This window comes from Salmo salar, chromosome ssa08, assembly GCF_905237065.1.
Source record: "Salmo salar chromosome ssa08, Ssal_v3.1, whole genome shotgun sequence".
Lineage (NCBI taxonomy): Eukaryota > Metazoa > Chordata > Actinopteri > Salmoniformes > Salmonidae > Salmo > Salmo salar.
In genome coordinates, this window is record NC_059449.1 from 14982677 (window position 1) to 14998356 (window position 15680).

Sequence of the window (15680 nt, forward strand, 5' to 3'; positions counted from 1 at the left end):
TTACACTGAAAATGGCAGAGGGCTGTCGACCTGCACCGGCAATATCCTAACAACATCATTCGCGATAGCCCTAGATGCACACAGCGTGAGTTGTCAAAGTCAGACTCCATTCTCCTAGAACACCAAACACACAGAGACATTTGGTTGGTTCAGTCTCTGCTTTTAATTTCTGGAAGGGGTGAATAAAGGCTGTTTTGATCAAAGCCATGCATGTATAATTAAATTAAAAACACACACACACACACACACACACACACACACACACACACACACACACACACACACACACACACACACACACACACACACAAAAATGAGCTGGGCCACATCAAACGCTGCGCTTTAGCAGGACAAGTGGGGAAACGTCCGCTTCGGTTTAAAACCCTACAATCAAGGTCATATCACTGCTACTTAAAATAGGCAGTGGTTTTTAAAACACTTTACTTGGAAGAGGGTCTACATAAGGCATTGATAACCCCTTCATGAAACCAGTCATGAAACTCTTTACGCAGTGTGGCAGCATTATCTATAATAACCTCAGAATACATTTATCCAACATCATAGAAGAGGTTAGTAAAGTATGCAGCCAGGTCTACCTTTGTCTCCTTTTCCTGATGGTTCTATTTCGAGCTTACTGACGGCCTTCTTTGGCTGCGCCTCCGTGACGCCCTGCGCGTGCAGAAGATCAAAGAACAAAAGAAGGTGGGGGGAAAGATAAGCAACCCAACCTGGCAACCCAACCCAAAAAAGAATGTCTGGAATGTCCCATATATCCAATAACCACTGACAAGACAAGGAATGGACACGTTTTGGAAGGTTAGAGAAAGGGTCTGGAGATCCACTGTCCCTATCTGAACCAAAGTGTACCAGCACATTGGTTAACAGATCTGAAGGAGATGTTCTGAGAGTTTGTGTAACGTTTAAATGGCAGGGCAAACAGCCTTAATGATGTCAGATATAGCAGTGTTTCCAAGCAGACAGTTATTAACCCCTTGTTGCAGACCAGACAGAAAACATAGCAGAGCCAGTCCATTGAGCTAAAGGTAAGGAAAAGGGAAAAGAGAGAGACAAAAGAGAGGGAAGAGGGAGAGAGCCAGCCAAGGAAGGAGGGAGGAGGGAGAGATTTTGTGGATGATAGTATTTATCTAAGAGACATTGAGAGAAAGGTAGGCTGCTAACCCTCGCTATCTAGGTCTACTCACTGTGGAAAAGAATTGCATCAGACCAGGCCACTGCCCAGCCGTCTCAATCAACTACTGGCGGGTAAAGTCATTGTTACATCAACAGAGAACAGATTTGTGGTTTCAGGCCTGGCAGCCCTAAGTGAATCACACCAACTCCAGGTATGAAAAAATCAAAAAATTGTCACCATGGTGCCCATTCCCTTGACAACTTCACGTGGTTGTCTGTGTACATTTGTGTCAACATATGATGTCTTAGAAAAAAGGCTTCCAAAAAGTTTATTCAGCTGTCCCCATAGGAAAACCCTTGAAGAATAATTTTTAAGTCCCATGTAGAACCCTTCTGTAGAAAGTGGGTTCCACATGCAACCTGGGTGGTTCATCGAACCAAAATAATTTTCCCTGCAACTAAAAGGGTTCTTCAAAGAGTTCTCCTGTATGGGGACATCCGAAGAACCCTTAAGGTTCTAGATAGCACCTTTTTCTAAAAGTGTGGGCTAATGTGTGGTAATTGGTATTGACTACACGGTCCAACAGGACTCATACTTTGCTGACGGTCCAACATACTTCCGCTTAGCAAATCCAGCTGTTGCGCTATTTTTAACTTTGGCCTATTTCTGGAAGAAAACCAGGGAAGGCTTGAGAAGACGACCACTTCCTAGAAAAGCAAATTGCTCCACATATATGATATAGAAAAGTATGTTCATACTGTGGTCAAAACTGTTAACTCTGGGCTGTCATTACAGGAACCTGGTTGCGGTCATTGTGCCGCTTGGAAACACATCTGAACCGCTTGTATATAGTAGAAGACAACCTGTGTGAATCAGAGACAATACACTGAAATACAGTAGGATGACTTTACCAACCATGTGTTTATATAATCCCTTCAGATGGTTGGGTTATAATGCTACACCTCTACCTGTGCCTCACATCGACCCGGTACCCCTGTATATAGCCTCGTTATTGTTATTTGGGGTTTATTTGGGGGTACAAATGATCAGCATTTTAATGTCTGTACAGTGAATCCCATCTGATTGGCGTGTCGCGAAAGCGCGATTCGAACCCGCTGTATGTAGTAGAAGATGAGCCATGCCAGGGAGATGATCATCAGGACGGCGAAGGAGATGGAGACGGGTCACCACCGGGACGTTCTGCTCGCTACTTCGAAGGTTCCTCGTTCCATGGTGATGTGCACGGTCACCGTGACGTATGCGTTCTAGTAGAAGCGTCTCATCTCCCGACTTGGGTTCCGAATCATGATCGCCACGACATCCCCGCATTGTTGGAACAGGAATTTCCAGATGAACAAAAAAGAAGAGCAGTCGCTGGTAAAGTCAATCAAAATTCTATCCGGTTTAGTAAAAGTTGGCAAAAGGGAGACATTTCTAGAACAGAGCAGAGAAAATGTTCAAAAGGGTCTCTTGGGAGATTTCGCAGCATCGAACTCACACAGCACCAAATGTTGTGTGAACACCAGGCTGGTAGGAAGTCACAAGACAAACAGGCTGGGACTTTGTCAGCTGCTACAAAATGTATCCAACCAACTATTGTAGCTATGTTGTAGTTCATTGGAAATAAACTTAATAAGGGACCTGTTGAGACAACCTACACATTCATATGTGACAATATTTTCTTTGTTGGCGATGGAGATCTGCAACATGTAGCGTTTGGGACTTGCATGTGGAGCTTTGATTGCTCCTTTTGGCTTTACTTGATCCCATTCACTTGTATGGGATTTGAAACCCTCTCTGTGGAGGTATCAAACCCCTATTGTGTATCAGGGTTGAGCTAAACTATAAATAACCTGTATTCACAGAACACTGTCTGTAGAACACAGTGAGTAATTAGCATTAGGCTAATGCTTCATACTGGGAGTTCATTTCAGGCAGAGACAGGACGCAGAGCTAAAACAAAACAAATGTTCCCCTGACTTCCATGTCCGAGCCAGAGCAAAAATTCCTGTTCAGAAGTGAGAAAATGTTTTCACAGATTTAGAACAACAAATCTGTATCTGTTGAACAGAAATGATTGGTCTGTCACAGAGTAGCGAATCATATCAGCTCTATTCATAAGCTGATATTTCTATCAGCAACGCTTTGAACATTTCTCCCACTGCGTGTAAACCAGACCGCTTTCATACACAGTCCAATTGACAATAAGGGTCGGGACCCCAGCTGCCACTAAAAAGCAGTTTGATCGGTAACTCATTTGGGGTCGAACAAGTCACAACCCCCCCCAGACACTCTACAAGGGAACATAATTTCATAGCAAAGCCATTAGTTCTGTGACCACCAGATAGTCAACAGAGTGGAAAAAAATTGTAACCACCAAGGATATTTTAACAATCACAATCCGAGTGAAGGTTGTTGAGCGATGTTATCAAGGTCATGGACAACAGAAGCGCCACTTCTTTAAACACGTTGTGTTTTAACACTTCAGTTGACCCCTTTCAGAGTTGAAAACCAGTGCAAGTTCTAACTAGGGCCTTCCACCAGACACATTATCCTTCCTCTCCTCTCAGCCAGCCCCCCCCCTCCCTATGACCTGGGTGACCTTGACACTTCACACAATCCTCAACTGTCACACCAAAAGACACTATAGCTTCTATACACCCTCTTTCTTCACAGAAAATTATAATTACAGTGATAAAATATCCTTCAAGTAGGGTAAGTCCTAAACCAACAAACATTAAATAACACAATCGATTCCCCTGAAAGACTCTCAAACGCCATTATCACGCATAAGCAGGCGTAGGCCAAAAAGCCTGATCCGAGTGCCTTTTAACTTGCAGCTGCAGTATGTACTTCTCGCCCATCCGTTCATCGACAACGGACACATTCAACCACTGACTGAAGCATTGGGCGGTGAGAGTGATAGATAGGAAGTAGAGCTTATCAGAGGTGTCTGAGTGTTAAAATCCCAGACAAGAGATTACACTCCATGGACACTCCATCTGCAGCCACATTCATTGAGGTGGGGATGATGTCTAAAGTACGGCCAAGGGCCTAGTGACTCTAGTAGCCTTTGTAACTCTGGTGACATCATTTCTCTCTAGGAGCCTTGTTATGTTGAGAGCACACAGGAACACACAGAAGCCCCCAGGGTGCTTCATACTTCTTCACTCCATCTATCAGTACTTTCTAAAGGAGAGGCCCGCTCACTCTGCCATCACCTCCGCTCGGGCAGCCCGGCCAGCCAGGGCATTGTGGGATACCTCGGCACTCGGGCGGAGGTTGGAGAGGGTGGCTAGGCTATTATATCACCATACCTGGGGATGGATAGAGAGAGAAAGAAAAAGAGAGAGAGTTGGAAGCGAGAGGAAAGCTGGCACCCATCTGGCAGGTGGCAACACTTGCATATTATCAATGCAGAACAGACATAAACAGGTTGGAAAAAGCTGTGACTAAAGAAAAAAGTAGCTGCAAAACTTTTAGAAGAGAAAGAGACAAACAGGCAGCAAGGCATTCAAACTGACGACTCAGTCAACTCCACTCATTAATGAATTCTGGACTAGAAAAGGAACAATGGACTTACCTCCAGAGACTGAAATATATTCAATACTAACAAATGCGGACTTAAAACCGCCAAAAGATTGGCACACGACACACAGCTCACGGCGCGTCCCATGAGGCTAGGAGCTAAGCTTCCCCAAAGTAAATTGGCAAAATTATATAGCCTGTACTTATCTTACTCCTGTCGATGCAGAAACTCTACAAAATAATTTCTCCCAACAAGCTACTACACTAGAAAGCATGATTTGGCCAGAGAGGATCATTATCTTTAAAACATATAAGCTAAAGTGACAAAACTTATCACCATCCTTTGAATTTGGCAATGCCACTTACAACACAGCCTCCAACACTCACTCAGCAAACTGGATGCAGCCCCATTCGCAGCGCAACCGCTGGCTGGCTCCTCGTCCTATATTCGCCGCCAAAACTCACTGGCTCCAGGTCATCTTATAAGCTCTGCCAGGCAAAGCCCCCGCCTTATCTCAAGCTCAATGGTTACAATAGCAGCACCCACCCAGAAAGCACGCGCCTCCAGCAGGTATATTCACTGGACCCCAAACCACCTTCTTGGCCGCTTTTTCTTCCAGTTCTTTGCTGCCAAGATGACTGGAACAAACTCCAAAAATCTACTGAAACTGGAGACTCCATATATCTCCCACTAAGCACCTAGCTGTCATGTGGAGCAGCTCACAGATCACTGCACCTGCGAACACAGCCCATCTGTAAACAGCCCCCAACCTCACCTCATCCCGCATACTGTTACTTACTTGCATAAAACGTTCCTTATGCCCCAGCATCTCTAACCTATCACCCAGTATGTTAATTGCTAAAACTGTAATTATTTTGCCACTATGGCCTATTTATTGCCTTACCTCCTTATCTTACCTCATTTGCACACATACATTGTTTATAGACTTTTCTATTTTGTTATTGACTGTATGTTTGTTTATTACATGTAACTCTGTGTTGTTGTTTGTGTCGCACTGCTTTGCTTTATCTTGGCCAGGTCGCAGTTGTAAATGAGAACTTCAGTAAGTTCTCAACTGTACTCTACACCATAATAAAGGTGAAATAAAAAAAAATGTAAACATTATTTTAAACCAGATTGCCTATTATAGTCAGAAAGCGCTGCAATTTGGCAGCGCCTGGCAAACACCCACATAGATGATTGTTGAGTTGCAAATGTCAGTGAAAAGTAGAAGCCTGTAGCCAGGCATATCGCAATATTTCAAAATACAATTGAAGGAAAATATCACTTGGAAAGCACATGTTCAATACGTTTAGGACAACGAAAAGACTAATGTCTTTTTTAAAGCTAACAAAATTCTCAATTTAATTGAGTGAACAGTATACCATTCACAGAACAGCCGAACGTATGCTGGGTCATATTCTGTAGAGCAGAGTCTACTCTTTCATGGTTGGGTTAGTGCTACTTGAGTTAGTTTTTAATTGGGTCAATGTCCTCCTCCAGGTTGCTAGATGAACGCCACAATTGTATGTGTCTACCCTTCATAGTACGATTAGATGGACTCAACAATAACGTTTTTAAATGATCTGTTTACTGAGTGTCAAAGAGAGTAGGCTGCTACTCTGTCATTTTTGTTGTATTAAAAAAGATTTCTGCTGTCGTCTCTAGTCATATAAAGTGTAGTAGAATTGTATATGTTCATAAAAGAACAAGATGTTCCCAAAAAGAAAGAAGGCAAGAAGAAATGTATCTGTCTCAGCCTCCAGCTTTTATGCTGCAGTAGTTTGTGTCGGGGCTAGGGCCAGTCTGTTATATCTGAGACATTTCTGTCTTATCCGTGTCCCGTGTGGACTCTACAATGCCTCTAACTCTCTCCCTCTCTTTCTCTCTCTTCTTGAGGATCTGAGCCCTTGGGCGCCTCTCAGACCATTCTGGCCTGATGACCTTGCTGTCCCCAGTCCACTGGCCGTGCTGCTGCTCCAGCTCTCCCCAACTGTCTCTGCCTGCGGCTATGGAATCCTGACCTGTTCACCGGACGTGCCATCAATCCCAGACTCGTTTTCAACTCTCTAGAGACAGCAGGGAGCCATAGAGATACCAATGATCGGCTATGAAAAGCCAACTGACATTTACCTCCTGAGGTGCTGACCTGTTGCACCTCGACATCCACTGTGGATTACATATTTGACCTGCTGGTCACCCATGAACATTTGAACATCTTGGCCATGTTCCACATATAATCTCCACCTGGCACAGCCAGAAGAGGACTGGCCACCCTTCATAGCCTGTTTCTCTCTGTAGGTTTCTTCCTAGTTTTGGCCTTTCAGGAGTTTTTCCACACCGTGCTTCACACACCTGCATTGCTTGCTGTTTGGGGTTTTAGTCTGGGTTTTCTTGTAAGGTGGCACTTTGAGATATCAGCTGATGTAAGAAGCGCTTTATAATAAATACATTTTATTTTGATACGCAGCCCAGCAGCCATGCATTCAATGATTGCTATATTATTATTAGCCTGCAATTATGACTATCCAATCTACTCATCACATTAGGAATAGTAGGCTATTTTGCTATAAGTCTGGAAATATGATGATGCATGGTAATGCTTTGTTATAAAGGTGCATTTTCTTGGTGAAAATTTGCTTCCCAAACTTGAAACTCACGACGCAGCTTATGGGATACGGCATGGCATGCACGGAGCGGGCACCCTTCCTTGGCAGAGGCTGTATGACCACATCCAATGGTTCAGCTAACAGTGAGAATAGGTAACACAGTGGGTGAAAGAGGGTGGTCAAAGGATGAGGGAAGAGATGGAGGAGACAGAATACAACTCTTGCTTCTCTGTTCTTCGGCCTGTCGCCATGGCGCCTGTGCTCATGACGGTCCTGGAAATAACCAAAGGTGTGTGTGTGTGTGTGACGCAGACTGATCCCCGTGAACAGCACACATTTCATATGGGAAAGAATTGCATTATTATACTTATAAATCTCCATATGTAACTAGTCAGTCGTAAGACAATACAGCCACAGGTTTATGGAGAGAAAGGAGAGCAGGAGATCAATAGATCATCTACATAATAATAATAATTCTCACTAGCCAAAACTCTTCGTATGGGTCCAAAAGCTGCACCTTGAAGCTTTTTCTCAGGCGTATTGTCTTTGAAATGGAAGTTAAAGGGGTATTAAAATGGTGTGCTTTTTCGCTTCAGATTGCCCAATTCTTTCCAAAAACCAAAACCATCAGATCAAATCTGCATTAATACACAGTATCTCCTAATGAAATAAGCGCATCAGAACTTAAGAGCTCTGGGAGCCAAACCGTCCTGGCATAGATGGGTTTGCAAAAATCAATTGGGATGTAACAGTGCACAATGGGTAGTAGGCTGCATATGGGGTTTACAATACGCAAGGCACACGTCACATTAGGCAGTCCATGACATTAATGTGGCCTATATGCAAACAAGTCACACACACACAGTTGGCTGAATTAGCAACGAGCGTCGTGGCAGCAGCACCATGGTGTGTTCATACATAACTGTTAAGGCAGCCCTCCTAATGCAATCAGCTGCACAATCACCGCAGCAGAAAATAAGGCTGTGCGTGCACGGTAAACAGATCTCCGCCGCTAATACTATTACGTTAACACTGGAGCCCTACACCCTGACAAACGCCACACAGCTTCAAAAAACATCATGGGCTTAAGTTAAACTCAACCAGACAATTTCAACTGATATGCATTAAAAAACTGCCTGACATGAGGGCACAATCCAACATGGACGCTGGGTGCCTAGTAAGCAACACATGGCCTCAAGGAGTGATTAACTTCTTCGCCTCTGTATGACTTGAGAACAATATAGACCATGGCTGCTTTTGCACACCATGCTTCAGCTGTTAAGCATGAGATCCAAGTAGGCAGCGCAGAGTAGACTCAAGGTTTTGAAGATCTTACCATCTGGGTGGATTTTGATTATATAGATTGGTCCCTGTTTGTAAAAGAATTTTACAACCCTCTACTATCATAGCCACACGTCAATAACCATAGAGTTGAAAGATACCAATTGATCGTAATTCAGGTTGTGGAAATTTCAAACTCATAGATGAAGGAGACAAGAATACAGACAAAGATATTCCACAAAGGGCAAGATGTCATGTTACATTTTATCACCACTGTTCGCAAGTTGGAAATCCATTTCCTATTTAGAGAGAGAGAAAGAATAAGCATAGTGGGTCTGAAATATTGCTTCTAAAACTCAAAGCAGTGTGTATCAACTGATGGCCTGACAGAGGCTGAACTGGACCAAAATCTCTCCTTCTTGCAGACACCCTTTAAAGCAAGAATGGTAAGGTTAAGCCAGGGTGGGTGCACAAGGGCGGAAAAGCCAGGTGGAATAGAGAGCTGTAGTGATTTTGTGAGGAAGGGCTAACTGCTTGGTGCTGCTGGAGGATTAGCTTTTGCTAGCAGCCTTGAGGGCAGCATAACCCTGCTGTAGAGTGGATAATAGTATATGGTTAGCTGTAAAATTAAACAGCACAAACCCTTGGCTCAATATCAACGGTGTTAGTCTGTCCAGCCAAACTTTGCATAAAAATATCAAATAATTAATACATGTAGCCACCAAAATTTTGTGGCGCTAACAGTGGCCGACAAAACAACTGCCTAAAAACTACATGGTCAGGAAAGAAAAACTGAAGTAATCTGGCAGAGGGGAGGGACCACGTCATACAGTAATTCAGTGATTCATTCAGGCTCTCAGAAACAACCTCCACATGCTCATTGCTCTCCTCCTCCGTATAAAAGCCAGACTGCAATGTCAAGTCTTTCATAAAGATCAGCCCCGTGATAGGATTCATATGTGTCCTGTCTCACAGAGGTCTGAGTGTTCACAAAAAGGCCTCAAAGGTTTTCGTCACAGGTGGGGCCAACCTAATTGGTAGATGAGAGAGAGAACAAGATTCTTGGCTCAGTTACTCCTGGCCGATACAGTCCACTTCTGCCGGCCTCACCGAGAAGAAGACTGCCCTTTCTCGGCTTTAAGTCCCCCTTTCCTCATCATTGTTCTCTCTCTCTCTCTCTCCCCATCTGTCTGTTCGTCTCAGGGCCGGGAGTATGAGTCTTAGCAGCCCCGAAAAATACACAGTCTCCCCTCTTTCCGTAGTCCCAGGGGCACTGCCCGGCCTGTACCCCTCTCAGCAGAAGGTTGTGTGTGTGTGTGTGTGTGTGTGTGTGTGTGTGTGTGTGTGTGTGGTGTGGCTAGATATCCACATGCTTCCCAGACAAAATAGTTTGGAAGAGTTAGTGCATATATAATGCCAACTTTTTGTGATGTTTTTGTTCACTTCGTTGTTCAAGGCACACAACCATTTTGGAGGCAAGCCCAAGTCAGTAGCCGGGTCGCCCCTTCAATCGATGATTGGTCAATAGTGGGGATTCTTCAATAAAGTCTGTTGTCATTCAACAAGAGATGACTCAGTTTTCATGCAAAAAATTAAATAAGAGACAAATACTGCACCAAACATCTTAGTTAGATGTAAAATTCTGCGAGACTAAGATCTCCTCAGCAAAACTTCAAACATGAATAACAGATTTCTTAAGTTATCTTAGATTAATTCTGGACTATTTTGAAGAAGTGTATACGTAAGTCTCAAATTTGACAAAAAATACTATCCCTCTTTTTTTCTCTTTTTTCAAGTGAGGGTCTTTTAAGGAGAGTATACAAGCTCACACTTGTTCGGTTCGCCTGCGCCGACCTCGGCGCCACGAACTGTGAAGAATGCTGACACCTTAACAGACACATCTCCTGGGGCCAGTGCCAGCCAAGCAGGCAAGGGACCCAATGGGGGTATTTCAGAGAGCTGCTTCAGGGATAGCCACCCACCCCAGCAACCCCTCTCCTCACTGGCCCCATGTGTCTGAGGCATCTGGTAGGTTCTTCCATCATCTCCTCACTTCCCCATTAGGAGAGCCAGCATGCTGACATGTACAACCAGTCCAGGAGATGATGCAGAGGATAGGGCTTGGAATCTGTCGAAGCTGCCAGTGAATGTGAACAAAGGGGTCGGCGTGAATGTACTTTACATGTCAGTGGAATTATATTTACAAATCAATTAAAAAAATGTCTTGAGTCAATAAGTATTCAACCCTTTGTTATGGCAAGCCTAAATAAGTTCAGGAGTAAGAATGCTGCTTAACTCACAGAATACAGTAGGTTGCATGGACTCACTATGTGCAATAATAGTGTTTAATACTGCAGTGGCTAAATCAGGGTCACAGTGATTATTGGTAGTCTTAAACAAATCTACATTGAAACAAAGTATATACCTCACACACACATGGTTATGGGCTTAAAACAAGTCACCCATACTAGGTCAGATATAGAGTTGATCCTATTACATTTTGATTTTGCATCCCAATATTACACTTTATATACATCACAGAAGACTGAAATATAACAAAACTGTTTGACATGGAAACACCGTCATTTGTCTGTTTTTAAAAAAACGTTATTAATAAAACTATGAATAAATATTAATAACATTCCACCCATGAGGCCAAATAGTGTGCTTGGTCATTGACTGCAGGAAAGGGCTACAATGATTTTTGAATGCCTACCTCATCTCTGTACCCCACACACATACAATTATCTAGGTCCCTTAGTCGAACAGTGAATTTCAAACAGCGCATGCACACTGACACGGTCGCCAGTTGTACGGTGTTTCCTCCGACACATTGGTCATGCTGGCTTCCGGGTTAAGCGAGCAGTGTGTCAAGAAGCAGTGCGGCCTTGCTAGGGTCACGTTTCGGAGGATGCATGGCTCTCCACATTAGCCTCTCCCGAGTCCGTTATGGGGAGTTTGCAAGCAATGGGACAAGACTAACTACCAATTGGGTATCATGAAAGGGGTAAAAACTTTATAAATAAAGCTAGGCACAGACTAAATCCTAGAGGAAAGCCTGGTTCCAGTAGTCTGCTTTCCAACAGACACTGGGAGACAAATTCACCTTTTGTCACGTGTGCCCCTCACCGGCCTCTAGGTCACCAGGCTGCTCGTTATGGCGCACACTTACCACCGTGATTCACGCGCACCTGTGCATCTCAAGACTCAACTCTTGGACCCCATCACTTCCCCAATATATGTCATCACTCCTTTGGTTCCTTCCTTTGTATGCGTCATTGTTAATGTTTCTTGTTTTGTATTATGTTCCCTTTATTTTCTTAACCTCACTCCCTGAACTTGCTTCCGGACTTCCAGCGCACATTGTTACGCCTTTCAGTAGGACAATAACCTAAAACACAAGGCCAAATATATACTAGAGTTGCTTACCAAGACAAGATTGAATGTTCCTGAGTTTTGACTTAAATCTGCTTGACAGAGCTTAAAGAAATGTTCATTTAAAAAATATTGTACAATCCAGGGTGCAAAGCTCTGACTTACCAAGAAATACTCCCAGCTGTAATCACTGTCAAAGGGTATTCTTAACATGTATTAACTCAGGGGTGTGAATACTTACACTACCGCTCAAAAGGTTGGGGTCACATAGAAATGTCCTTGTTTTTGAAAGAAAAGCACTTCTTTTGTCCATTAAAATAACATCAAATTGATCAGAAATACAGTGTAGACATTGTTAATGTTGTAAATGACTATTGTAGCTGGACGGCAGAGTTTTAATGGAATATCTACATAGGCGTACAGAGGCCCATTATCAGCAACCATCACTCCTGTGTTCAATAGCACGTTGTGTTAACTAATCCAAGTTTATCATTTTAAAAGGCTAATTGATCATTAGAAAACCCGTTTGCAATTATGTTAGCACAGCTGAAAACTGTTGTTCTGGTTAAAGAAGCTATAAAACTGGCCTTCTTTAGACTAGTTGAGTATCTGGAGCATCAGCATTTGTGGGTTTGATTACAGGCACAAAATGGCCAGAAACAAATAACTTTCTTCTGAAACTTGTCAGTCTTTTTCTTGTTCTGAGAAATGAAGGCTATTCCATGGCGAGAAATTGCCAAGAAACTGAAGATCTCATACAACGCTGTGTACTACTCCTTCACAGAACAGCGCAAACTGACTCTAACTAGAATAGAAAGAGGAGTGGGAGGCCCCGGTGCACAACTGAGCAAGAGAACAGGTACATTAGAGTGTCTAGTTTGCGAAACAGACGCCTCACAAGTCCTCAACTGGCAGCTTCATTAAATAGTACACACAAAACACCAGTCTCAACGCTCAACATGAAGAGGTGACTCCGGGATGCTGGCCTTCTAGGCAGAGTTCCTCTGTCCAGTGTCTTGTGTTCTTTTGCCCATCTTAATCTTTTCTTTTTATTGGCCAGTCTGAGATATGGCTTTTTCTTTGCAACTCCGCCTAGAAAGCCAGGAATTTTAATTAGGAATTTTCTTTTACGGTATCTTTACTTTTACAGAATTATGACAATTGGATACCTTTTCCACCACTGGTTAGAAGTAATAATACAGACAATAACAATAACACATAATCTTCAAACAGGCCGACTGTTCTCCTCTTTCTTCAAGGCTTCACTATTCGACCCGTTTGATCTGCATGTGGTCTTCTCCATTTCTCAAAAGCCCCCTTCATTCCTTGAATGTGGAACAAATCTGTCGGATAACCAATAATAAACTGCCCTTTTTGATTTAGGTTCCCTACACCCAGTGGTGGAAAAAGTAGCAGTTGTCAGACTTAAGTAAAAGTATAGATACCTTAATAGAAAGTTCCTCAATTAAAAGTGAAAGTCACCCAGTAAAATACTACTTGAGTAAAAGTCTAAAAAGTATTTGGTTCTGAATATACTTAAGTACCAAAAGTAAATGTAATTGCTAAAATATACTTAAACATCAAAAGTCGAAGTGTAAGTATAAATCATTTCCAAATTCATTATATTATGCAAAACAGGTGGCACCATTTTCTTGTTTTGAAAATGTACGGATAGCCAGAGGTGGATGACCACGTATTCTCTTGATAAGTGCGTGAATTGGACAATTTTCCTGTTCTGCTAAGCATTCAAAATGTAACGAGTACTTTTGGGTGTCAGGGAAAATTAATGGAGAAAAAAGTACATTATTTTCTTTAAGAATGTAGTGAAGTAAAAGTGAAAGTTGTCAAAAATATAAACAGTAAGGTAAAGTACAGATACCCCAAAAACCTACTTAAGTAGTACTTTAAAGAAATTGTACTTAAGTACTTTACACCACTGCCTACACCCTAGAAATAGCCTAAATATGACATACACTAACTATGCTATTCTGGGGTGCCTAGGTAGCCTAGTCCGTTAAGAGTGTGGGGCCAGTAACTGAATGGTCTCTGGTTTGAATCCCGAGTCGGCAAGATGGAAAAATCTGCTCTTCTGCCCTTGAGCAAGGCAGTTAAACAACAACTGCACCGATGACATTGAATAAGGCAGCCCCTTGCACCTCTCTGATTCAGAGGGGTTGGGTAAAATGAGGAAGACACATTTCGGTTGAATGCATTCAGTTGTGCAGCTGACTAGGTATCCTCCTTTCCTTATTCAGTTATATACTGGGGAAATCCTTACTTTTAGGTGTTTTCTCCTTCAAGGAGTGTTTACCGTAGCACCACTGTCTTGATTTCGGGGTTTTGGCAGCTCACAACAGAACAGGTGCAGGAAAAGGAAGATTTCCTTGGAATGGGAACACTTGTTTCAGTTCTGCATCCATTTTTTTTAAGGGAAGGACTGCTTCTAAAATGGGGATGTGAGGATGTGTCAGATGCGAAGCTATGGAACAGATCGTTCTGTTTTGGTTCTGTGATGGTAAGAGAAGGCAGGGAGGAAGGCCCTACTGCCAAGCGGAAAGCAGCTCTCCACGATCAACTCAACAATGAAGGGTTTAACTCGACTGGGACTGAGAAAAAGCTTGAAAGCCTCAATCCCTGATGTCTGCCTGACAGTAAAAAACATTGAAGAAATCCCCATCTCTGTCAGGACAGCTTGTCTCAGTAGGAGATGGAAGTCTAAGCCATTTAAACTGACAACTATTTCAGTAATGGGATTAAAAAAATCTAACTAACTGGTTGGATTAGTTTAGAAAAATGTGTTATATATTTTTGTGTAGCATAACATTTAATCAACTCTACACTTAAACCTAATCCAATTATGAATTAATTTGCCACTCTGCCCACTAAATGGCAGAAAGGTAGGCTTCACTTGAATCCTGCCCTACATTTAAGGTGCTTTTGAGTGACATCAGAAGAAAAGTTGAGGCTAGAAACACAAAAAGTTTTGTATGAAACAGGGTGAAACTTAGGGGACTTTTCCATCTAGTGGAAGAGTATAAAAGGTATCTTTAGGAAAGAAAAGAGAACAAAGTAAACTTCATTTGGAAATGAGATCTCGTGAACTCAATTACACGTATTTAGGGGGTCCCTTTGAGTCGGCATTATGTCAGTGGGTTTGTTTGTTAGTCCTAAATGTCAAGTTTCCATCCCCCCACATCTGTGGATGAAACTGTTCCTCCAGACTATGTACACAAACACTGACTGAACAGAGTCCCTAACACAGCCCCACTGTGGTTACTGGTGAATAGGTGGAGGGTAAAAAAATAGTGCACTATGCACATCTGCTTGTCCCTACCTTCAGCCTCAGTCTAAACCGACAAAACTGAAAATGTAGCGACATCGGTCTCGTCTCTGCAGCTCCGAAACCCTTTTACTTACTGTGGTCTGTCGAGGGAAAGTCGAAGCAACCTCAGACAAGGTCTCCCACGCGTCGATAGAAGCTGTGAAACCTTGAAGTGCAGTCAGTTTAGCAAAGCTAAACCCACACATGTATATATTGTGTTGTGGAATATAAACCATTTCTATCTCCATCAACTCCCACATATTTACCCAACATGTTGACACACAAGCATTTGTTGACTCATGTCTGACAGATGTGTGGTGTTGAAGGAACTGATGTTTGAAACTGGATAGGATTGTCGTGTACCTTTTCAGCCCTCTGACTAACTGGGAATTTACAAATTCAACGTTTTCATTCTTAAACACCCCCTTCTCA